Here is a 27184-nt window from a genome sequence, read left to right as displayed (position 1 = left end):
AACAAGGTTTTAATTCTGTTCCGTATATGTCATATTCTTGGTAAGCAAATCTTCCAATCTCAGTGTGATTCTGCACATAGACTATCCAATCATGCATGACATTTTACGCCAACAAACTGATCCCAGTGCGGCATAAAATGATGCAACTACTCAATTCTTGCTGCATTTCACACCCCTTTACACTTTTTCTTATACACACAATTCTACAACTCTAAGGGCCAGATGTAGGAACAGAAAGTTTTGCGAGTTGCAAATTGCGAGTCATACCGACTTGCAATTTGCAACTCGCAAAATTGTATGCAGAAAGGTGTCTCAGAAACCTTCTGCGACTCGCTATGGGGTCGCAAAGACCCACCTCATGAATATTAATGAGGTGGGTCGCAAATTGCGACCCCATAGCGAGTCCCTGCACTCACAGGGATGGAGGCCTGCTGGAGACAGCAGACCTCCATGTTTGTGACTGCTTTTTTAATAAAGCAGTTTTTTTTTTTTGAATTGCAGCCCGTTTTCCTTAAAGGAAAACGAGTTGCAACTCAAAAAAATAATGAAACTATTTGGTTTCATTTTTTCAGAGTAGGCAGTGGTCCAATGCCTGCTCTGAAAAAATATTTTCAGCGACATTCACAAAGGGGAAGGGGTACCATGGGGACCCCTTCCTGTTTGCGAATAAGTTACCACCCACTTCAAGTTGGAGTTAACTGCAAATTGCTTTGCGACCGCTTTCGCGGTCCCAAAGCAATTCTACATCGCAGTGCGAGTCGCAAATAGGAAGGGAACACCCCTTCCTATTTGCGAGTCGGATTCACATTTTGCGAGTCGGTACCGACTCGCAAAATGTGAATCAGCATCGCAATGGCCGTTTTGCATGTCGCAAACTGTGTTTTTCACAGTTTGCGACATGCAAACCGGTTCCTACATCTGGCCCTAAGGGAACACAAAATAAACTATCTTTGTCTGCTCCTCTAAAGAAAAACAAATGCAATTAAACAGTTGGAATATTAAGGTTTGGACACCCTCCAACTTTTCCACACAGAAAGATTTTTCTCACACACAAATGAAGTCTCGACCAGCAGGAAATCACACTAATCATTGCAGCTTCCCCTTACGCAATAGGTTATGCTAACATCAATCAATATCAGAACATTGACAGAAAATCAGTAAAGTCCCTATCTCAATTGTGCAATCAATGGTATTTCACCACCTGTACTACAAGCCTGTAGCAGGCAAGAAAACCACACATCAATCTTTTATGTTTATCTATCCCAGGTTCCTGGAATACTTGGGAGTATGATGGCTTTTATATTTCTTTACAATAAGCACATAAACATCACCATTTAATTCAACATGCATACTCCACCTTACGAGCAAAACTCAACAAAAATAAAGACAATTCATGATGCATAATCATGATATTATTGATACTGGCACCTCCAATTAGGCAACTGCCTTCAAACCTGCACTACGTCAATCTTTAAAATTTGAGCTTTGGGCTACAGGTCATGGGCATCTCTCCAAATCAGGGAAATTAATGATAGCTCCTCTTTCACGTAACATAAACCGTCCCTCTGCTATCAACTTTTGCTGGTGCAGGGATCTCATTTAGGTTATTGGTTTAGAAGAAAATACACCACTCATAAGGGAGAAATCCTCCTTGTTCTTCACAGGCCAATGGATCTATGATGATGACTGATATTAACCAGGAGATATACATCACATTAAAATGTAATCACCATCTCTAGTCTGTTTTCAATGAATAATGAGTGCTGATATGAGTTTAAGGGTTATATTAACCAATTGTATTTCATCTTCATTAGAATCATCATATGAATTCATAAATTTCAGGGGAATAGTTGTGTCAATAATCAAAAGAAGTAATCAATAAATCATCATAATTGTATTCTTTGAAGGAAAGAATCCCTATTCAAGGAATTTGAATGTAATGGTGTTAATTAGACACCCATAAGAGTTCCAATTCAAGAGTGTTAGCATAAGCATAAATCTTAAGCTTCCAAAAACAGTTCAATAATTCAATAATCATTTAAAGCAGAGTGACATAGAATAAGTGAAGAGGAAGAGTGTGGATATGGGAAAAGTGGGTAATCTACTTTGGGAACACACACTATTATAGCAGCACATATTTTCAGTGTTGCAATTCATCATTCCTTCTTTCTTCAGCCAGCCAGTCATCTTGCAGTGCACTCATGGGTAAAGGATCAATCCTCGTCTTCCCACAAGGAACACAATGAATGGAGCAGTGTCCAATAAAACAATCTCTTATCAAATACGGTGTTCTTTCTCTTTCATTTTCTCATAATGAATTCCCTTTAGAAATGCTGCAACTTTATGTGTGAACTGCTTCATTACCTCACTAAATAGCAAAACTATATTAATTAGTTAACCTCTTAGCTGCTGGACCTAAGTGCTGAGCTATTTCAGCTATTTCCGGTAGTTCGCTCTTTGGGCTCCATAACCTTTTTCCACATTAGGTATCCATACCAAATGTGTGTCCTTTTTTCAAATACCCTTGGAATTGTAAAGATACCCAATATTTCTATGTATTTCCCTGGAGAAGTACTAGAAAATAGGCAAAAATTGCAACATTTTGAGCTTTTTGAGAAAAGTAAAGAAAAGTACTTCAGATAAAAGTGTCTGTTGTTTCACTAAAAATGTCATCCATGAATGATTTGCTGTACTGAAGTCAGTATCTTTCCAGCTTCCAGGAACATGGAGACCTGAATCCAAAAACCTGGTTTTGTATCACAGTTTTGGGAATTTCCAAGAGGTACCTATTGTCCCTGTATTTGTGCTCTCAACCTACTTCCAGTTTGTGGTGGAAACCAGTGTAAAAGCAATGGGTGATCCAGAAAAGCTATACATTTCTGAAAAGTAGACAACATTCCAAATTGAGAAATGGGTCATATGTGTAGATCCCTTAAGGTTTTGCCAAAGAAACTTACTGTTGAAATAAAGAATTGTAAATGATTAGGAAAAAACTGGCATTAGTGATAACATTTTCATCTGTAACGTTTTGTCACAATAGTCGATCGACAAAAGGCATATACCATTACATCTGCTAGAGCCTTCTGGTTGTTCAGATGTATAGGGTTTGAGGGTTCTCCAAGAACCTGAGGTACCCAGAGCCAACAACTGAACTGCACTGTACAATGGTTTTTCATTGAGTACCGAGCATAGGCCAATTATTACAGCAAAATAGGCAGAGTGAAATATGGGTATCAAGGAAATGTATGTATTTCTGAAATAAGCACACAATATGGAGTTTAGGTTCAGTGGTTATTTCTACATCTCTGAATGTGTGGGTGCCTGTATTAACTCATGATTTGGAGGGTATTTTTCAAAATGTCATCTTTCTTATGCACTGGATTACTTTTGGAAAGCATAAATGTAGCAAAATCCAATAGGCGATAACAAATGTTCTACTATTTTCTACTTCCACAAGTCTCCCAATACAAATGGTACCTCACTTGTGTGGGTAGGCCTAGCGCTCATGGCAGGAAACGGACCAGAGACATCATGGAAGGAGCACATTTTTTCACCGAAAATTTATCCTTTTTCTCAAAGTAGGTAACACAAGATTTTGGACCCTAGATCACCCGGCACATAGGAAAATGTGGCTAACTTGTACATTTTTTTAAACTACACACCTAAGGGAATCCAGGGTGGAATGATTTGCAAGGCTTTCACCGCATTTTGTTTTTACCCAGGATCCAGTGCAAACCTCAAACATGCACTGTGAGTAAAAAACACATTTTTCTCACATTTATGTGATGGAATGTTCTGGAATCCATAGGGGCCACAAAGGTCCTACCTCCTGTCATTCCCCCAGGCCTCTCTATTAAAATGGTACTTCACTTGTGTCGGTAGACCTAATGCATGCAACAGAAAAAAGGCCCAAATTGCAATATGGAAAGTTCTGGAATCCATGGGGAGCCACAAACCTCCTTCCACCCGGCATTTCCCTAGGTCTCCCAATAAAATTGGTCCCTCACTTGTGTAGGTAGATGAAGTGCCTGTGACAGGAAACAGCCCAAAACATAAAGGGCCCATCACATTCATGCGCCACAGTGTGGAATAAGTTTGTCTACATTTTGCCACCAGCCAAGTAACTGCCTCTTTCTTTCTGAACATTATCGAATGCATGCCTAGTGATCCTGTACTAATGGTTCTCATGACAGCCACATGAGGCTCAGGAAGACATGTCTTTCATGCACCTTTAGAGCACTTTGGGGCATATTTATACTCCTTTTGCGCCAAATCTGCATTTTTTTACACAAATTTGGCCTAAAACTAACTCCATATTTGTATTTTGATGTTAGACCCATCTAATGTCAGAATATTGGCGTTTGCACAGTTTTTTAGATGCATGAACCTACCTTGCGTCAATGAGATGCAAGGGAGGCGTTCCCATCTAAAAAATGGTGCTAACCCTAAAGCTCCATATTTATCCACCGTGCTAAAATGACGCACGGGTGGGAGGAGAGGCTAAATAATGGTGCAAAGCTTGCTTTGCACCATTATTTAACACCTGGGTCAGACGAGGCATTTAGGGGACCTGTGGACCCATTTCCGTGGTTGAGCACCATGGAATGGGTCCACAGGTGCCCTCCTCAAGCACCAGGGTTACCCCCACCCGCACCAGAGGGACACAGAATGATGTGGTACTTCATCCCAGATAAGTAGGGTGAGTTTAGGTAAGTACATTTATTTTTATTAAAGTGCCAATGGGAGCTCAACTTAGGGCCCCCTGCATGGCACAGGGTGCAAAGGCCATGCCCAGGGGACACTGGTCTTTTCTAAGACAGGAGTCATGTGGTATGGATGGTTTTGCATCAGAAAATGATGTTAGGCTGGTTAGAGGCATTTGTTTCCTCTAAACAGCCTTACGTCATTTTTTGGTGCAAGATCCCCTTCTCCCATTCCGCCATCCCCACCCAGCTAACGTAATTTTTTTTATATGCTAGCCCACCCTTTACACTGGCTTGAGTCCTTCCATAAATAAGGCGCTTGGCTGGTGCTCAGAAATGGTGCAAGCCCATGCTAAACCTTTTGGTGCTCAACTACGTTAGTGCAGTTTTACAACAAAAAGTATAAATATGCCCCTTACTGTGCTAAATCCAACTCCTTCCAGTTTGTGGATGCAAGTTGGGGATCCCTGAGTATGACCTATTCCACGAACTGAGCTAGTATATCTGCGATTGACACTAAGGCAAACATGCTGGGTAACACTGCCTAAGTTCCATACTGACTTATGTAAAACCAAATGGTATTGAAGAAGGGTACAGGATACAATATCTTGTATGATGATTTTTTTTCACATCTCATACAAGATATTGTGTACTGTATCCCTTTTCAATAACATGGGTTATGATACAAGTTACTGAGGTTCCACACTTTCAAAGCAAGTAGAAATAAGTTCCACTGAACATTTGTTTGACTTATTACACCTACTTTGGTTCTTGTGGGCAACCAGGGTGGTCCTTGAGTAGTATACATAAGTTGCCTAACAAGCACTTCAAAGTCCATTTAAGCCTTTGACATTTTATCACACAGGATACTGCGCGTTAACATGGCACATGTTCTGTCCTCCAGTATGTGCAGTGTGGGGACTGTAATGCACTTGTCAATCAGTGAACAGAACATCTTCCACATTCTGACAGCAGAGAAAGGTGTTGAGCAGGCCATAAGGAAGGCCCTGATTTTCTGAAGTAGAGGAACTAAAATTCTGTAGCTGCTTGCATTACGAAGTGGTGGTCCATGGATGGTAGGTATCCATTCACAGCCATTGGAAGGTTTATCTAATGGCAGCTCCACCTCAGTTATTTTCCCAGAAGTTTGCTTTAGTGCGATACAACATAAAGTAAGTAGGAAAACAGAGGCCTGGCTGAGATGGCCACTGGGGACAATAAACATGAATCTTCTGCCTCTTCCCTGCATTAAGCACACTTTACAACCGTGACTTGTTTGATCCTTTGTGGGTGTTTTAGGAATGCGATCAGCAAAGCGTTGCTCCTGCAGTCTTGCCACGTCGTCCAGAACATATGAAGTGGAAGCTGTTGCTTCTGTTAGCAGTAAGACTTTCAATCACAGACAACTGAAAGTTAAGGAAAGTCAAGTGAAAGACTTGACTCTTTCTGTGGTTGTCTGATAATAAACAAGGCACACATTGTATGTTGCCATCTGGATCAGGTGGTTAAACAGTTTCTTGAACTAAGTGCGAGTTTTATGACTATCATTGTATGGCTGAAGAACCTGGTAGTTTTTTGTCACTTTGCCCATGTGCTTGTTGTAATCAAGTAGACAGTTGGGCTTGTGAACTTCAGCTATCTGACCCCAAACCATGACAGGGGAAGCGCTCTCATCATGAATTGTAGTGAACACATACATGTCATGCCTATCAGAGAACTTGACTGTGAGCAGTTCATTGGAACGCAGTGCAGTATTCTGGGATTTCTGGAGCTTCACAGTGCCAGCTTTGTAGAGCTTACTTGAACAGCTCTAATCTTCTATAGAAACTGTCCACACAAACATTATGATCTCCTTTGTGAAGGGAAGGCTGGAAAAGCTCCCATGCAATCTTTCCTGTGGCTAGGCCTGGGCGGAGCTCGCAGAGTTTCACTCCACAGAATTCCACAGTTACCAAAAAACTCTGCTGAATTCCAGGGAGTTCCACGAACGGGCAGAGTATTGCCCAGCCACGGCCCCCAACCCACAAGTACCAATTAATAACTGCTAAACTCAAAGGAGACAATACCTATAAACAAAGTGACAACCTCCCAGGGGAGCCAGAAAAATGGCATAAGGAAATCTATAAGATTTCCTTACACCATTTATTACGGCACTTTTAAAGCCTGCTCAAGAGCAGGCATTAAAAGGGGGCTTCCATTCTTTGGAATGGGCTTCTATGTACTCTGCAGGAACAGCACCAATATTTTGGTGCTACTCCTGCAGAGTACACCAATAGCAGCATAGAAAATGACACTATTGCCCCCTACCCTGCCCCATGGTCCACCGTATTTTAAATATGACACTCATATGGTGGCGATAGAGGTGTGCTAAGGGGCGCAGGGAAAGTGGTGCTGCACTTTGTGCACCGCCACTTTCCATAAATCTGCCCCTTTGTTTTCACAATGACTAATTTCTAGCACACTCTGGTGGCAAAACTTGGGTGTCCAGTCCATCTCTTCAATGGGGGAAATGAGTAGTTTTTCACTTACCTCGACTTAAAAATAAATGTATGCCCTTTGTGAGCAAAACTACCTCTGCCAAGGGTTTCAAGGCAGCAAGTTCAGAGAGCTGTACCAATGACGAGAGGATACACTCTTTAGTGAGTCTTAGGAGCCATGTATATATGGGCTGGACGATTTCTGCACATACATTAATTCAAAGGTGTCATCTTTTGAAAAGAAATTGCATACACGGTGTTTGTCACATTTGTTGGGAAGTTTGTTACGTTTGTTGGGAAGTGTAACTCTTTTTAGATGATGTGCTCTGAAAATTAGTCTGCTTTGTTGCTTGGAGTAAAAGACTGACACTTGGAAGCGTTATTGAAGCCAACCGAGAACTCATCCTCGGTAAACAAAGAAGTGAACAGTGGGTTGAGTGCACGCTTATCATAACTCACTGCTCATGTAGTTGCCAGTTGAGAGCATTCCAATACATACTTCTGGTTACTTATCTGCAGCTCACGCACTAACCCAGTAAACTATTGGAATGAATCCGTAGGGTGATTAATCGATCATTGCTATGCTGGTTTTTCATTTTTACAGGGATGATAAAAAGGAGTATCTTTCTTTAAGTTGTCTCCAATTATACTTGTTGATTAGAAAGGCATTTTCATTAACTGCGGTACCTCCAGATTCAGGAGAACACCCGTTAGTGCCCCCATGATTTCAGGTGGACTTCTGTCTGGGGATTTTCACTCACACATACCACCAGGAACTAGCGGCTCTGCTCTCCGTATTCCACTCACCAATATAGAATGAATGTAGGTCTGCTAAACAGAGCCGACCCCTTTCACCTCGGTTCTGTTACAGAACGCACACTATGACATAAACATAAGCCGGCAAGTGTGATGATCTGAATGCAGCGTTCACTCATTCACCACCCTTCACATTTGGACCTTGTGATGTCTCTAATTGTTGTATTAAGAGTCGTTTTCTTACTTGTCCAATGCGTACAGAGGTTATATCTTGACAGATTTTCAAAAATGGAGCATTTCCAATAAGTGAAGTCGAGGTCGGTATAGTCCTGATCGAAAAGGTATGAAGACCATGAGAAAACAGTTCTTAGGCTAAACGGCTAAACCACAACAACATCCTCACCTGCAATTTTATCTAAAGGACAGGTACACGCAAAATAGTTTTGGACAATGACCACAAAATGCTGCCCTGGTAACTAATGGCTTTTCATCTCCTAACAGTAGCGCAAAACCCTTTTTAGACTGGATCTTTTTTTTCTCCAAGTGAAAAATTACAACTTAGTAAGAGTATGGGATCCGTCCAGTGTCATGAAAACATTTGATTTGGAAAGTATGAACACTATATAAAACTTTTCAAAAAGAAACATGCACCATATTTGCTCCACGGAGCACCTGTTGGGAAACCGTGTAACGTGAGTTCAGGGGGCTAATAATGCATCTCCCTGCAACGTATGGCGATTGTATGCACAGCGGGACACAAAGGGTGTTCTGGGATTCAATGCAACCGAGCAGGAGCATCTGTAATTAAATAAACAGCAATCAAAACCCCCATAGTGAGAATCACCCCCATAGTGTCCAACCACAAGTGTGTCAAGCTTCTGTGGCCGTCCGGGCTTCCAGGACCAGCTTCAATCTGTGGTTGCAGACAGGGAACAATGCACCCTGGTTCCCATGTTCTTTTTTCAACTTGGTTTTTGTGCGTTCATGCACGGTCCCATTCACTTCCTTTTTGTTAGTTTCCTTAATATTACTTTGTATAAAGCTCTTCATTTTATACTCTGCACTGCTAAGCACTATAAATAACATAACTATTGGAATTCCGACATTTTGACTAAGTTCTATGTGTGAGCAGCACTGAGCATGCTGATCAACTCCGCTGAATGTGGAACAACCTTTCATGGGCTGGATGGTCCTGGGACAATGCAGCAGAATTGTCTTCAAATTTAAATGCAGGAATGTGCTGCCTTATGAAGATGAAGAGTTGGAAGTTCACTTATGTTAACTACCCTGCATTTTTATGACTCTTTCTCTGACTGAGGTCATAGTATGTATAACCCAGTTATGTTGGGTTTCTCTAGGTGCTCTTGAGATATACATTGATTGTTTTTATTTTTGTGCTCACCTTTCCTTCTCGACGTTCTAAGGGCCATATGTACAAACACATTTTCCCGTAGACACAGAGTGGGCAAAACTGCTTGCTACATCTGGCCCTAAATGGCCTGACAGCCCTGGCATTATTGCTGATTGGTTTAGACCAGCCTGCCACCACCAGACAGAAGTCTGGACTGGACTCCTGGGGTGAGAGCCTCTGCTATCAGGAGCCAGAACACAAAGCCTTTCCTGAGTGAAGATGTTTTCTCCCCCCCACCCATAGGGTGACACCCAACACAAGAGGTCCACTTTAAAGACTTTACAGCCTTTGAAATCTGACTCCTGACTCTTCTGCTAGCAGCAGATGGCCTCCCAATGTTTTTTCTCCCACTTTGTGCAGGAAAACCAGTGGGAAAACTTAGCCAGAGTAGGAGGAGTAGCCATCCGCAGCCTGTCCCACCTCTCAGGTGTGTCAGGCAAGGTGACCACTCCCTTTCATTTTCCTCCATTTTAGAAGGAAGAAAAATAGCCAAACACGGTTAGGGTTGTGACACCTTCCAAGAGGAAGTGATCACTTAGTGGATGTAATGCGACCCTAAGGTATATGGCCAATTGGCCACTAACAGGCGCTCACCCTAACACATACTAAATGCAATATTTAGAGAGCATCCCTACACCTACAGATCAGATTAGAAGGAGACAAGAAGAACAGAGACAAGGGAAGACCCAAGACACGAGAATGGAAGCCCTGCTACAAGAAGAAAAGGGCACCAAACCCTGCCTGCTGCACTCAGGACTTGACAATCGCTGCTGAGGGGTCAATTGGACAACTGAAGGACTCTAAGAAACCCCAGAGTACCTCCAGCCTTCTTGCCAATTGCCAAATACCTCCCTCTGATGAAGGCATCACTCACTTGCAACCTGCAAGCAAGAAACTGTTAAAAATGGGGTCGCTGGTTGGCAGTCAGTTTACACTCTGTTCAAGCAGGGACCCTCACTCTAGTCAGGGTAAGGGAGATACACAGATCAGATAAACCCTGCCAACCCGCTTGGTAGCTTGGCACAAGCAGGCAGGCTTATCTCAGAGGCAATGTGTGAAGTATTTGTACAAAACACACATAGTAACACAGTGAAAACACCACAAAAGGACAGTTTAGAAAAATAGTCAACATTTATATATATTATAGAAGACCAAAACAACAAAAATCCAACATACACAGCAAAAATATGTTATTTTGTTATATAAAAAGAGTCTTAATTGATAGAAATCAATGGATGCGTTGTTTTAGCACAAAGTACCTGGAATGCGTCAAAAATAATGCCGCAAGGGGGTCGGTGCATTAGAAAAGCAAGTGATGTGCTGATTCCTTACTTGCAAGTGAGGCCGTGTGTTGATGATTTTCTCACAATGGAGGCTGTGTGTTGATTCCAGGTGTGCAGCTTTGGGTCCGTGCAGGTATGTTGAAGACTTTGACGCTCAGGATCCCGGCATGGAAATTTCCAACGCGCTGTGTGAAGAGTCCACGGTGACAACAGGTGCTGCGTCGTTTCTACAGTTGCACGGCAGGCGCTGCTTTAAGGTTTTAGCCACGGGTTGAGCCGTGCATCGATTTTTCTGATGTGCACATAGCTGTGTGTGGATTTTCCCCACAGGTTACCAGCTTTCACTTCTAAGGGCACAGGGACTGGATTTGACACCACTTAGCAAGTCAGGACTCTCAGCAGAAGAGCCCAGGCACTGGCAGACACAGACTTTGATGTCCCTGAGACTTCAGAACAGGGGGAAAGCTCAGTCAAAGCCTTGGAGAAACTTCACAAGCAGAATTTCAGAAACCAAAGTCCAGTTCTTTCCCTTTTCAAGCAAAAGCAGCAGCGGCAGACCAGCAAAGCAAAGCAACAGGCGGAGTGGCAGGTCCTTCTTAAGCATCAAGCTCTTCTCCTTGGCAGAGGTTCTTCTTGTTCCAGAAGTAATCTAAACATCTGGGTTTTTGGGTCCACTACTTATACCCAGTTCTGCCTTTAAAGTAGGCAAACTTTAAAGGAACGTCTCCATTGTTCACAAGATCCTGCCTTGTCCAGGCCCCAGACACACACAAAAGGGCTGGAGACTGCATTGTGTGAGGACAGACACAGCCTTTCAGGTGTAAGTGTTAGCTCCTCCCTCCCCACTCTAGCCCAGGAGACTCACTGGGATATGCAGGGTACACCCCAGCTTTCTTTGTGTCACTACGTAGAGGGAATTCACAACAACCCAATTGTCAATCTGACCCAGACTTGGACTACACAAGGAGGCAGAGGCACAGAATGGTTAAGTAAGAAACTGCCTACTTTCTGAAAGTGGCATTTTCAATCAGACAGTCTAAAAAACTACTTTACCAAAAGATGTATTTTTAAATTATGAGTTCAGAGACTCCAAACTCCATGTCTCTATCTGCTCTCAATGGAATTCCGAATTTGGCAGTATTTAACTGTCAGGACATGTAAAACACATCAGTACAAGTCCTACCTTTAACATTCACTGCACTCTGCTCATGGGCCAACCAAGGGGCTACCTTAGGGGTGCCTTACATGTACAAAAAGTAAAGGTTTAGGCCAGGTAGGTATGTACACTTGCCAGGTCGAATTGGCAGTGGCAGGCCTGAGCCATGTTTACAGGGCTACTCATGTGGGTGGCACAATCAGTGCTGCAGGCCCACCCGTAGCATTTGATTTACATGCCCTGGGCACATATATTGCACTTTACTAGGGAGTTATCAGTAAATCAAATATGCCAATCATGAATAAACCATTCACCAATACAATTTAGACAGAGAGCCTATGCACTTTAGCACTGGTTAGCAGTGGCAAAGTGCTGAGAGTACCAAAGTCAACAAAAACTGGTCAGAAAAAATAGGAGGAAGGAGGCAAAACGTTTGAGAATGACCCTGCAGAATGGGCCAGGTCCAACAGAAACCAGTGAAGTCCAGTTCACTGACCGGCTGCTGACCAAAGAACCAGAAAAGGAGCCACACAAAAGTCACCCAGATGGACCCGAGGGACAAAACCTACCAGTGTGCCAGGTTTAGTGTCACAGAGAATTTCGGGGCCTGAGGCATGCCAGTACCCATTCTACTGGAGCCCAACATCAGACATTCCGAAGGAAAGCCCACTCCAGACTCTAAAAAGCACAGATGCAGGCCCCAGTCAAGGGACTTCAGGACATCCAAGAACCAGCCACTAGAGTGGCCCTGCTGACCTGCAGGCAAACCTCCAATTGATCAACTTCTGGCTCGGAGTACTCCCTGGTGCACAACGTCTGGCTTACCTATCTGCACTGCACCTGGCCTCCCTGGCCCCTGCATCAGAAAACCAGGTGTGCTCTAGGATTCCTAACCCCTTGTGACCTCTACACTCCAAGGGAACTCACCAGGCTCACCTTTAAGTCCACCTGTCCCATGTGTTTCCTTTTCTGTTCTGCATCAGCTCCAAGACGTTCAGCTGCTGCTCCCGATTGAGCCGGGAGCCGCCCAAACTTCTACAGCTGGCCCACAGGACATCTTGATGACCTCAATCTAAAAAGAAAGGTGATACTTGTGAAAGCATTACCTGATTTTATCTGCAATTTTAAAGTTTTTCCTATCAATTCCTATGGTGCATAATTACGCACAAATAGCATATATTTTCTGAACTTCGAAAAATCCTAACTTAAACAGTACTTACCCCATTTCTGAGATCTTGGTCTTTAACATTTTATAAAAATCTGATGTATTTTGTAAATTGGTCTCAAGTTATTCTTCTGAATGTGTGTCCATGTTTATTGATGCTGTGAGTGCAACAAACGCTTAGCAAATATACAAGATAAGCCTAATTGCTTGCCCACACTATTACATAAACAGAGCATTAGGTGGTCTGCTTTTTCCCTCTGGAAACCACAGTGGGGTTACTTGGACTCTGCACAGTGCACATCATTTTTGTACACTATAAAGAAAGCCAGCCTCTTGGAGTGTGAGTTGTTACCTTGGTCGGAATCTATATGAGTTTTATGTTTTTGATTCATGTGGTATCTTTGTTAGAAAGATGTAACAGCGATTTCCATTTAAAGGAGATATAGTTGATGTATTTTTGAGTGACAGCCAAGTAGGTCCATTGGAGTATGAATGTACCCGAAATACAAATGCCCACTGGGGCAGGATTTCCTTCCTTTAGCATGGGGATGTACTGGAGAAGCTGCTTCAATCATTTGATTTGAGGTAGTTTTTGGATTGGCGACAGCAGTGTTAGAATAGTGTGATCATGAAATTTGTAGAATGATGATGTATCTGACAATAGTAGACTGATGGCCAAGTAGGTCCATAGGGGTATGAATATGGTCTTTTTCAGCATGGGGATGTTTTGCAGAATGCCCACCAAGTTCTTGATTAGTGTTTTATTCGAGTTGTAATACATGACTAGTTGGGATGTGAATACATGATGCTATAAATATTCAAGAAATTATTTTTATTAATTTTCAGTGTAATGCTTTCATAATGATACAACTAATTGGAATAGGAATGGATAAATAATAACACATGTGCCTTAATGAATAGATAGCTTACATGCAGCATTCGATGCCCAGAAAATAATAAGTTGTACATGTTAAGATGGCTGTCGTGCCTCCAGAAATCAAATGAGGGTATCCTGGGCTGGGTGAGATACTGATGCACTACTCACAGACCCACAGAGATAGACACACCAACTCACAGACCCACTTAGACAATATTGAACCCACTCACAGACCTAATTAGACACTGATGAACCCACTCAGAGAGTCACTCAGACACTGACACACCAACTCATAAACTCATGGAGACACTCACAAACCCAGTCACAGACCCTCAAAGACAATGTCAAACCCACTCACAGACTATGGCGGTCATTCTGACCCTGGCGGTCACGGACCGCCAGGGCCGGGGACCGCGGGAGCACCGCCAACAGGCTGGCAGTGCTCCCAAGGGCATTCTGACCGCGGCGGTACAGCCGCGGTCAGAAACGGAAAACCAGCGGTGTACCGCCGGTTTTCCGCTGCCCTGGGGAATGCTCCATGGCGGCGCAGCAAGCTGGGCCGCCATGGGGATTCCGACCCCCATACCGCCATCCTGTTCCCGCCAGGAACAGGATGGCGGTATGGGGTGTCGTGGGGCCCCTGGGGGCCCCTGCAGTGCCCATGCCAATGGCATGGGCACTGCAGGGGCCCCCGTAACAGGGCCCCACTGAGAATTTCAGTGTCTGCATAGCAGACACTGAAATTCGCGACGGGTGCAACTGCACCCGTCGCACCCTTTCCACTCCGCCGGCTCCATTCGGAGCCGGCATCCTCGTGGAAAGGGGTTTCCCGCCCGCCCAGTGGGAAACACAGAATAACCGCGGTGGTCTTCTGACCGCGCAGCGGTATTCTGGCGGCTCCCGCCGGCACCGCGGTTACCGCGGCCGGCGGGAGTCAGAATGACTCCCTATGTCTGCATTATTTTTCAACTCAAGAATAGCCTGTAGTTGTTCTGAATTAAAATTACGATAACCAAATCTTCTGTTCTTGTTCCTATTTAATCTTCTAAATTCACTAATGACACATTCGATGCAGATGTCACTTGGGGGCAGAAAGTGTATCTGGGTTTAAGCATATTAATAGCTGCACAATCTAAATTAGTTTGAAATCCTTCCCTTTCCAAACTAGCTATGGGATCACACTCCCTTTTACTGTCCCCCAAAAACTGTCCGATTGTTTGAAGCGTCTCAATATCCGCAATTTGTAACAGGGACAGAATTTTCTTCTGTACTCTCATTTGTTGCCCCATAGAGGCCTTGGTAGCAAACCAATATTTGAGTTTCAATTTTCTAATAAAATGAAACAGATCTATTCTACTCAAAGCATAATCAGAAGGAAAGGCGCAGGGATAATACTTCTTCTTGTGTCCTGGGCAAAGTTATATTTGATAGATTTATCACTGTTCCTTAATCAGGATGAGGAACTTTAAGTTCATCTCAGTTCCACTTAGTGGCTGGGGTTAGTAACCCCTGTTGTGAGTAAAATAAGGGAATGTGATATAATTTTTAATTGTCATTATTTCTTTTAATAATTAGTAATTATTTTTCATATTATATTCGGTTATTAGGTATAAAGAAATTGCTGATCTGTGTTGGTGAAATGAAGGAGCTATTATATCTGTAAAAGGGTTTCTAACTATTGTCGAGTCCATTCTGCATATTTGATGAGTATTATAATATCCATTCTGTATTGATTTAGAAATGATAACACAGTATTTTAAGAGACTTGTGATGCAAGAAGTACATGTATGCATTTACAAATGTTTTGAGCCCAATTTGCATGGTAATATACATGAGTGAATTAATAATGAGTTCCAAGATTATGTAGTGTATTATACGAACTCCGTTTCAAAATGGCTGACATTTTTGCAACATGTGTTTAGAGATCAGCATAAGTCCTTTCTTTATGTTTTTTCCTTGTAGTTCCAATGTATGCACAACGGAACATTTGCTTTGACCTGTGAACAAGGAGCTAGCCCTCCGAAACGTGTTAAGATTTCTTTTGTTTAAGTAAAAACACGCTTTTGCATGGATTCACGGCTCGTTGTTTTTCGTCGTAGGATTCTAATATTGTGATGTTTGGACAGCGTTTGAAGGCTTTACGAGGGGTCGCCGCCCTGCCTGTGGCTCACCATCAGTGGTATATATATATATATATATATATATATATATATATATATATATAGGACCATGCTCCATAGAAAGAAGTGATTTTTGTCTTTCTTATATCGTTTGCACAGTTTGACAAATCTTCACAAAATTCTCCAAGAAAACTGTGCAGTGATTCTTGCTGCACACTGGAAATTTCGGCGTGATCCGTCAAGCGGGGGCTGAGAAAAAGTAAGTGTAAAAAAATGTGCATTTCCCATGTTTATTGCCATAGGAGTTTTGAACAAGACTACAGCCAGAGCCGCTGGACGGAATTAGATTAAATTTGGCAGTAAGGTACACTACACAGATTTTGATTTGATGTGTATTTGATGTTAATTTGTTTTGAGATATTAAAGGAAAGTAAATTTGGATATCCAGGGCCATGGATCCATTGTGACATTTTCACAGTAACCGCATCGAATTTGCTAATGCACAAACCACCATGAATACTCTGATTGGCTGGTCGCAACCTGACCAGAAAGTTGCAGTTACCATTTCAGGTAACAGGACACAGTCCCTGAGGCTAAAAAATGAAGTCAGAAGTGGCATATGGGATTGGGTGGAGGTACCCTGACCCCAGGGATGTGATATATGTGTCTTTAAGACTCAAGTTATGCCCTTACATTTTTTTTCATGCTGCACGATATTCGTGAATGCGTCCCAATGCTCAGTGTGGCCCCCAGGTGTAACATTGTGATGAATCTGAGAATATCGGAGACAACAAAAAGAATCAGAGAGTAATTCATACTAATTAACTCACTCATTCACACACTTATGCACTCACTCACAGACCTACTCAACCACTCACACACCCACTCGCAGACCTACTCAGACCCTCATGCACCTACTCACAGACCTACTCACACACTCAGGCACCAACTCACTGACTCACTCAGATACTGATGCACCCACTCACAGACCCATTGAGACACTGATATATGCACTCACAGATCACCACAGAGACACTCACACATCCACTCACAGGCCCACTCAGACACTACTGAACCCACTCACAGAGATACTTAGATCCTAACATATCCACTCACAGACTCACAGAGACACTCACACACCCACTCACAGACCCACTGAGACACTGTTGAACCCATATACAGATCCAATGAGACACTGATGCAGCCACTGACAGACGCACTGAGACACATCAACTCACAAATCCACTTAGACACTATTAAACCTACTCGCAAAGTGAATCAGACACTAATGCACCCACTCAAAGACCCACTGAGACACTGATGCACTCACTCACAGATCCACAGAGACACTGACACACCCACTCACAGACCCAATTCAGACAATCTTGAATCCACACACAGGCCCACTTAGACACTGACACACCCATTCATAGAGTCATAGAGAGAATCACATACCAACTCAGACACGGACGCACCTCCTTACAGACCCGCTCAGACCCTCACATGCCTACTCATAGACCCACACATGTACTGATGCACCCACTCACAGACCCACTGAGACACTCATGCACCCACCCACAGACACACTGAGACACTCACATACCCACTCATAGTCCAACTTGGACACTATTTAACCCACATACAGAGCCAATCAGGCACTGATGCAGCCACTCAGTGACCCAGTAAGACACGGACACACCCACTCACAGACCCACTAAGACACTATCGAACCCACTCAACAAGCAAGTCTGACGCAGATGCAACCAATCACAGACCCAATTAGACACTGATGCACTACTCACAGACCCACAGAGATAGATACACCAACTCTCAGACCCACTCAGACAATATTGAACCCACTCACAGACCTAATTAGACACTGATGCACCCACTCACAGACTGACTCAGACACTGACACACCAACTCATAATCTCATGGAGACACTCACACACGCAGCCACAGACCCACAAAGACAATGCCAAACCCACTCACAGACTGACTCAGACACTGCCGCATCTACTTACAGACCCACTCAGACACTGACATAGCCACTCACAGACACACCTATATCCTCATACTCTCTCTCTCAAAACCGCTCAGACATTATCGAACCCACTCACAGACCCACTCAGACACTGATGCAGTCACTCACATATTCACTGAGACACTCACAAACCTACTGACAGACCTACTCAGACACTACTGAACTCACTCACAGACCCTGTCAGACTCTGATGCACCCACTCTCAGAATCCCTCTAAATCTTATACGTGCAGTCACAGACACACTCACAGTCATATATGTGTAACTTACAAAGTGTTGTCGATAGTGTGATGTAAACAAATATTATATATATATTTATGAATTTTGAATGCGTTGGTGTCTATTGAATGCCTGCTTTTGTTTTGCGTAGTGATTGACTTTGTCACTAAGATTGTGATGTCATTTGTGAGTATGTGGCAGCTAAATGTAAGACCAGATGCATAGTTTCAGGTTGGAAAGGAATACCTTGTTGCCTTCATCTGTGAAGTGGACACTGTCACTTCCATAGATGCCATCCATGTCATAGCACAGGTTGTTGGGGTAGATGCAGCCCATGTTATAGTCATTGAGGAATGCGGAAATACTTTTATTGACATGTTTCCTGGCTTTGTCAATTTGTGGACAGAATTGATCTGACCACTTCCATTTCTGTCTTTAGCACCAACACAGTGTGATAGAAAAGTGACATCAGTTGTGCAAAAGTATTGTTCATTAGGATTTCCAGTCCTACTCTGGTCAGGGTGCCTCGGACATTTCCACCACAGTACACAATCATGAGGTCAGGGGGTTGGTAATCTCTAATTCCTTTAACCAGAGGGAGCATTTGAGACCCCATTAACCCTCTGTGGTCAATCCAATTAATCTTCACATTAGCCAAACCCATGTCCCTGTCAATACCACTCTTTCTTGCAGCCTCCCTAGACCAAAAGACATAGCTGTGGCCCATAATCCACATTCTAACCATTTGGAAGTGCATCAGCAGTAGCAGACATGCGCGGGCTGGGTTGAATGAGGTACTTTTGAAAATGGAAAGCAGGTAAAACTGAGGTGTGCTTAATGTTTAAAAAGCATATTTGATTGGATGCTGTGAATGTGCTAGTGAATAAAATTGTGTAGTGTCCTGAATGAATTAGTAAGTTGATGTGTAATTCTGTCTCACAATAAAATATTGTAATACAGTCTTGGATATGCTTATTTTCAATCTGTACAGTCAACCACACTTGCTGCAGCTCATTGTGTAAGTAGATTGCCCCTTCTACGATGTTCTGTGATCTAGTGACCTACTGGTTGTAGTGAGCTGTTTTGGAAACTGTGCTAAGAGTGTATTGGGGAAAGAGTGTTCATGAAAGAGTTATGCCTTTGTAAAAATTAAAGGTGTTTCTACTCATTAGTGCTTAATAAGGCCCTCATTATGAGTGTGGTGGTCTTAAGACCACATTAGTGTCTGGACTGCCGCCAAAGTGCCGGTTCAACCTCCACATTATGACACTGGCGAAAGAGCCACTGTCAGGCCACTGGCACTGACACTTTTAGGCCAGCTGATGGCTTTGTACTTGGCATAGGTAGTGCGGGGGCCCCAACGGACAGCCTAGTTGCACTTTTCACTGCCTTATTTACAGGGTAAATGAGCCGGCGTCAATGTTGTGGTGAGATTCCCGCTGGGCCAGCAGTCGGAAATGCTGTTTCCACCTTCTGGCCCAGCATTAAACTCTGGCCAGAAGGAGGAAGACCGAAGTAATGGCCTTCCGACCCAAAGAGTTTTTTGTGCAGCCTCCGCTGCCCAAAAAACTCAGAATGAGGCCCTAAGTGCTTAATTTCCTAGTGAGCTATTCCTAATAAAGTGACCTGTACTCCAAAACCCTTAAAAATATGAAGTTACATATGTTTTTAGACACCCATTTTTTGGGCGAATTTGCTGCAATAACTGCGAACAAGACATGAATATAGACAAGAAGTCCATCATATTAATCTTCTTTATAAAAGTGCATGAAAGGTTTAACATATACTAACTATTCAGAACTGGACTTACAAAAGTATATTTATGAAAGGTATGTTTTTATTTGCTAACTTCCACAGTATTAGACAGTGCAAAGTTGAAAAGGCAGCCATTTATGGTTCCTTTGCATGAGAGTGCTGTGTTATTCTTATGCTTATTGTTCACAATTCCTGAGAGTTTTGAATCTGTCTAATAACAAACTGTTTGTCAGGTGTCAAATACATGTTTTAGTACACATTACTTATTTCTGAAATATGCTGTAGGTATGGTCAGAAACTGTTGCCACAGAACTGCATACTGTGCATGTGCTGCTTTAAAGCATGCTCTAATTACTAGAAAAAATAAATGCATGTTAAGGGTTAAACTTATAATTAACAATGAATTAGAAGATGTGTCCTTTTAATTTGCATAACTTACTAGTGTGGTTATAGACCTCTAAACTAATCACTACATAGAGTATACCACTTAAAAAGGAACTGACATACATGTTTCTGAAGCATACATTATTTGTCTTACCCAGCCAGAGAGCAACACAGACACTTTTATATATACTCACATGTCTCAGAAAGTACTTTTGTATGTAGCAGTATGAAATGCAATTAGAGAGACAGCCACATACACCTGTCTTCTCTAACGCAGGCAGTGAGGTATTCATTCAGATACTTACATAGCTATTTACTAACCCATAGAGGTACTAAAAGAGAAAGTCATAAACCAGCACATATACTGCAACATTACATGCCACTTCTGTGGGTGGGCTTGCAAATTCAGTGAAAAATATATTTAACTAGTGACATAGGGCCTGATTACAACTTTGTTGGAAGGAAGGTGTTAATCTGTCCCAAATGTGATGGATATACCACCAGCCGTATTACGAGTCTATTATATCCTATGGAACTCGTAATACGGCTGGTGGTATATCCGTCACATTTGGGACGGATTAACACCTCCTCCAAAAATGTAATCAGGCCCATAATCTTGTTATGTATGCATGCAAATATTGAATTAATTATGGGTGAGGCCTATTACTGCAGAGCACTTATGGACACTCAAGTTGGTCTGTAAAACCCTTTTGTCAAGTCTTATAGTCACATTTTATTAGAAATAACTCCCCTCTGAGATGTGCTGTAGATATACCATCATGCATGCTGGTTAGTGATTAAGGGGGTCATTCTGACCCTGGCGGCCGGTGACCGCCAGGGTCACCGACCACGGGAGCACCGCCAACAGGCTGGCGGTGCTCCCAAGGGCATTCTGACCGCGGCGGTTCAGCCGCGGTCAGAAAGGGTAAACCGGCGGTCTCCCGCCGGTTTACCGCTGCCCCATTGAATCCTCCATGGCGGCGGAGCGCGCTCCGCCGCCATGGGGATTCAGACACCCCCTACCGCCATCCTGTTCATGGCGGGAAACCCGCCATGAACAGGATGGCGGTAGGGGGTGCCGCGGGGCCCCTGGGGGCCCCTGCAGTGCCCATGCCAATGGCATGGGCACTGCAGGGGCCCCCATAAGAGGGCCCCACAAAGTATTTCAGTGTCTGCTTTGCAGACACTGAAATACGCGACGGGTGCAACTGCACCCGTCGCACCCCTGCAACTACACCGGCTCAATTCTGAGCCGGCGTCCTCGTTGCAGGGGCATTTCCGCTGGGCCGGCGGGCGCTCTTTTGGAGAGCGCCCGCCGGCCCAGCGGAAATGTTTGAATGGCCGCCGCGGTCTTTTGACTGCGGTGCGGTCATTTGTCGGCGGTACCTTGGCGGACGGCCTCTGCCGTCCACCAAGGTCTGAATGACCCCCTAAGTGATTGAGAGATGCCCATTACAGTTTTAGAAACTTTCTGATGCACTTGCAGACCTCTAATATAAGCAGTACATACTACTTATAATCGTGCTGACATGCATGTTTAGATAGCAGAGATTCCCTGTCTCACCCAGTCAGAGTGTGAGACAGAAAGTACTACATTTACTCACATACTGTTAAAGTAGTTACTTGTGTAGCAGGACCACATACATTTCTATGTCTAAACACAGGTGCTGTTGTATTTCTTCAGCCACTTACCATAGAGGTACAAAAACAGGCAGTCACATACTGGTATATTTAATAAAACGTATAATGGCACTTCTATAGGTGAACTCCTATATTCAATGATATGTATATATATAGGTAAGTATGGATACAATCTTATCATGGAAGCAGACAAATACTGCTTTAACAATGGGTGAGGCCTACTATTTCAGAGGCTGTGTGTGCACTGTCACTGACCACTCAGGTTGATTTTTGCTTGTGTATGTTGCAGTGTCAAATGCAAATAGAGGCACTACCATATATCCCTGTATACTCTAAAACAGGCATTGAGGTACATGTTCAGCTACTTATATACCCATTTAGAAACCCATAGGGGTACTAAAAGAGAGAGTCACATACTGGTAGATGTACTGCAACTTCTCATGGCACTTCTCTATGTGGACTCGTACATCAGAGAGAAATATAGGCAACTTGTGGCATAATGTTGTTATTCATGCAGGCAAATATTTATTTAATTATGGGTGAGGCCTACTACTACAGATTCCTTGTGTACACTGTCACTGCCCACTCAAGTTGGTCTGTAAAATCCCTTTGTCAAGTCTTATAGTCACATTTTAATAGAAGTAATTCTCCTCAGAGATATTCTGTAGGTATGACATCATGCAAGCTGGGTTGCGATTAAGTGATTGAGCGATGCCTATTTCAGTTTTAGAAACTTTCTGATGCACTTGCAGACCGCTAATCGAAGCAGTACATAGACTATACTCCTTATAAAGGAACTGGCATAAATATTTAGAAAGCATAGAACCTCTGTCCCACCCAATCAAACTGTGAGATAGAGAGTACTACATTTACTAACATAATCAGAAAGCAGTTACTTATGCAGCAGTACCAAAGACACTTCAAGACACACCTACATACATTTCTATTTCCTAACACATGTATAGATGTATTTCCTCAGCCACGTTCCATACAGGTACAAAAACAGACAGTCCTATACTGGTACATTTATTAAAATGTGTAATGGCACTTCAATAGATGGACTCCTATATTCAGTGATATATTTATATATATATATATATACAATCTGGTCTCTGAAAGCCCTTTGCCAATTTACAGATTCATGTTTTATTAAAACTAACTGTGAGAACTTTTCATAAACCAGGTTAAGAAATTAAAATATTTAATATGAAAGTAAATAACTAATACGTACTTCTAACTTTTTGGTTACTTTTGAGATACAAACTTCTACGTAATTGTATGGAGTAGTTCAATGATGTAATGAAGTGAGCAAAAAAAGAAAGAAAACAACACTATCTTGTTTCAACTGAGACACACAAGGGGCAAAAGGCAGAAAAAGGAGGGAAGTAAAAAAGACCTGATGGTAGGAGAACAAAGGTATTTCTTAAAATATTATGAGGTCATCTTAAAAGATGGAAAACTTAGCTACTTAATAAACAAAGTTTGACATCAAGTAAGAAAGTAATTAAAATTACATGATAAGAAAAGTAAAAAGCCCTACTATGAAACATAGACTTTAACTAGAAGACAGCACCAGTTCAAGGAAATTAGGGTAAGAATGCTTCGTAGCAAGTAATTCATAACCTAATGAGATACATGAAAAAGTATAAAAGAAGGAGAGAAACTGTCACAGAAAAGGAACTCGTTGAGGCTGTGTTTGAAAAGGCATTTACGCTGAAAAGGGTGCTGTTTATTCTGATTCTAAACAGAATGAAAACACTAGATAAAATAGTGTTGAGTATGAGGAGAAAAAGTCAAAAGAAAAGATTAGTGAATAGAACTAACTTTTGCAAAGGTTTCAGTGGTGAATGGAGACATACTTCTAGTACCGAACCTTTCTTTAATGAGGAAAGCTGTTTTCAAGAGAACACATTGATGCATGCAGTTGATGAATCTGGATGATGTAATGAGGTAAAATATGGTTCTCCTATTGAAAAAGAGATAGTCGTACCTAGAAATGTAGAGGAAGTCATAGCTGAAGAGTTACAGGGAAGGCATAGGCAGGCCCTTGTATATAAGTAGAGCTGTAGCAGTATTTGTACTGTTCAACAGCAATCAATTGACATTCTGGGGATTTTCTTTACATATCATTCCATGCAAAAGTCTTTATCAGAAAAGTTCAATCTTGCAAGTATTAGATCCATGCAAAGTAAGGAAGCATACAGATGTACAGGGACACTCACTAGCATGCATACCACAGAACATATGCCAACGCACCTTTCATTATTTTAGAATGCTAGCAATACATCACTCTTAAAAGCAAACTTTAGGTAGGAGGCTTGATCATGTGAAGACTTTAGCACTATGTTTGGAACAAATGAATAGAGATCTTTTGCATGGTACAGTGGCAGAGGTAGAAGAGGTTTGTGATGGTGTACACTTTTACTTATTTGTTATTGAAGAGGAGTGTACAGAAAGTGAAGACTTGATATCAGCAGAACAAGAGACTGGTAATACTGTTGATAACTTTACTGAAGAGATTAGGAAGTTTAAAACAGTCTGTTCAGAAATACCAGACTGTGTTTGTATGTGCTGTAGATGTACTCACTACAAAAGTCAAATTTGTTATGTTATTGTGTGTTTAAAAACTGAAGAAGAGAATAGAGATGAGTGGCAAAATTTTGGAGCTTATTGGTTTGTAGAAGAATGCTTTGATTGTTTCATATGTCAAGCTATATGAAAGTATTATTATAATTAGTTAGAGGACAATGAAATGTCAGCTACATCTGTGTTTAGCAAATTCGAGCTAGTTTTCAATTTCACAGGAGCTTCAAGATTCAAATGTTTTTGAGTCTATACTTATGCAATGTGTACATCCGTTTCAAGCTATAGTCCGTATGGAACCAAAGACAGGAAAGTTACCTCCAACTGAGCTCCAAAAATGTCTTAAACGTAGTGTTGTGTACTTACCATTAGATTTCAAGCAGCATATTGAAACTGTAGGGGTGCAGAACGAATTGGAAGAAGGATTTGTAATTCTAGTCAATGTTGTCCTACCCACGAGTAAGAAGATATGGCACGAGTTAGTAGATGTCAGTAAAGTAAAGAAAGCAACATTATATATGGTACAAAATAATATTTATTATAAAAATGTGGATGATCTTCAAGATATTATAGATATGGAGGATGCCACAGTTTCATGAAGAGGTCAAATTGAAAAGGTAGATCAAAGAAGATTAGAAGAAATGTAGGAACACTACTGTATTCATCCCTTACATTCCAAAGAGATTATTGGAGATGCTATTGATCTCTTTCAATTGAAAAAAGTGAAAAGTGATCCCTTAAGTGTATAGGAAAAAAACTTACAAGCTTGCTGTTTTCTAAACTGTTTCCGACTGGAGTAGGTGATAAATATAATAAGCGGCCTATACAAATACCAGCAGCAAAGTATAGAGCAATTAGTCTTTATGCAGAGGACCCAAGATATCAGCAGAATATTGCCTATATATTTAAACTCCTATTTCAGAGCGACTTGTCTGCCTGGTTTTACAATTAATCATATTCCGAAAATAGGGGTGAATAAGCAGAGTCTGTCAGCAAGGGGGTTTGCTGAAAAAGTTCACGGAAAAGATGAAACTCCTGAATACAACTTAATTAATTTGATGGCATGTAGGCGTGGTACCAATACGTATTGGTATTGTTATGGAGAGCTTAAATGCATTTTGAGAAACCTGGGAACACCTACCCGGTTTCTGACACTCAGTTGTGCTGCATATGCGTGGGATGACCTCCTTGATTTCTTAGTAGAAGCAATTGACCCATAAAAAAAAATCAGTCTAAAGGAACCTAGAGAACTCTGCATATTGGATCAAGCAAAGGTTTGCCCATATTTTAACCGCAGGTTTCAAGCAATGATGACTTTCATCTGCAACAAAACTAATACTCCTCTTGGCGTAGTCTCTGATTTTTTTTGGCACACAGAGTAACAAGCCAGAGGTGCTACACATAGTCACTGCTGTTTTGGGTAAAAGATTCCCCAAAGTTTGGAACAGACACAGATGATTCTGTATTGTCCTTCATAGAACAGCATGTAACATGTGCCATCCCAACAGAAAGTGCTGACAAGTGACTGAGACAGAAAATTCAATTATTTCAAAATTACAGGTGTAGTAACTACTGTCATCGAAACTATAGATCTAAAGCTAAATTTTACAGAAGATATCATTTTGGATTCCCATGACCTGTTATCTCAGAGGAAAGAGTGAACAGCTTTTTGTCAGCAGTGAGGCACACCCTAACAAGGATATCACCAAAAATACCTACAATCTGAAAAGAGCAGAAGCTTCAAAATATCTAAATGGCTACGACCTGATATTCTGAAGATGTGGAATGCAAATATTGATGCAAAATTTATAGCAGATAACTCAATTGAAGTTGTTCGGTACATGACTTTTTATATTACAGAGTCACAAAAGACAGAGGTGAAAGAGGTTTGGGAGATTTCTACAAAAAAGAGTCTTACCAATAAAATGTACAGTTTTAGTTTGAAAATGCTTTCCCAGAGAGAAATTGGATCTTATGAATGTGCAGATAGGTTGAGCTCAGCAAGTTTGTTCACCAAGTCTAGAGGAATCGTGTGGGTAAGCCTAGGACTTGCAAGCAGTCATAATAAACTATTGAAGTCTTTCCTAGAAATACAGTACCTTGCAGAATTTGATCCTGAGAGTACAAACATTCTAAAAACTAATATGCTGGATACATTCTCTCCAAGAAGGAGTCCTCATCTTGAAAACATGTATCTCTATGAAGTACTTCAGCATTATACATTTAGAAGTAATGCAACTGAAAATATAGAAGGAAGGTTTACAGTCACTGGATGTGACGGTTGTTTGATGAGACACAACAAAGTGAATTTAATTAACAAGAGAAAGGTTACATGCCAAACTGCGGAGTGAATAACATTTTTTCTATTTGGCACTTTTGCAGCTCTTTAAGCCTTAGTGTGCTGAATCAGATTTACTTGGACAGTATGATTTCTATGAAGACTCATTCAAAGCTGTAAAAGACAGTATTCAGTGTTGAAAGTTAACATTGAACAGGAAGAAACCATTGCTGCTGAGATAGCCAGGGAGAGTTTCACAAAGGAACCAAAGTTCTGCACCAGGTAGTCAAGATCCTTTTAGAGAACCAGTAATTCAAAATGAAGCAGCAATAG

Source organism: Pleurodeles waltl, chromosome 5, assembly GCF_031143425.1.
Source record: "Pleurodeles waltl isolate 20211129_DDA chromosome 5, aPleWal1.hap1.20221129, whole genome shotgun sequence".
NCBI lineage: Eukaryota > Metazoa > Chordata > Amphibia > Caudata > Salamandridae > Pleurodeles > Pleurodeles waltl.
This window is presented reverse-complemented; position numbering follows the sequence as displayed.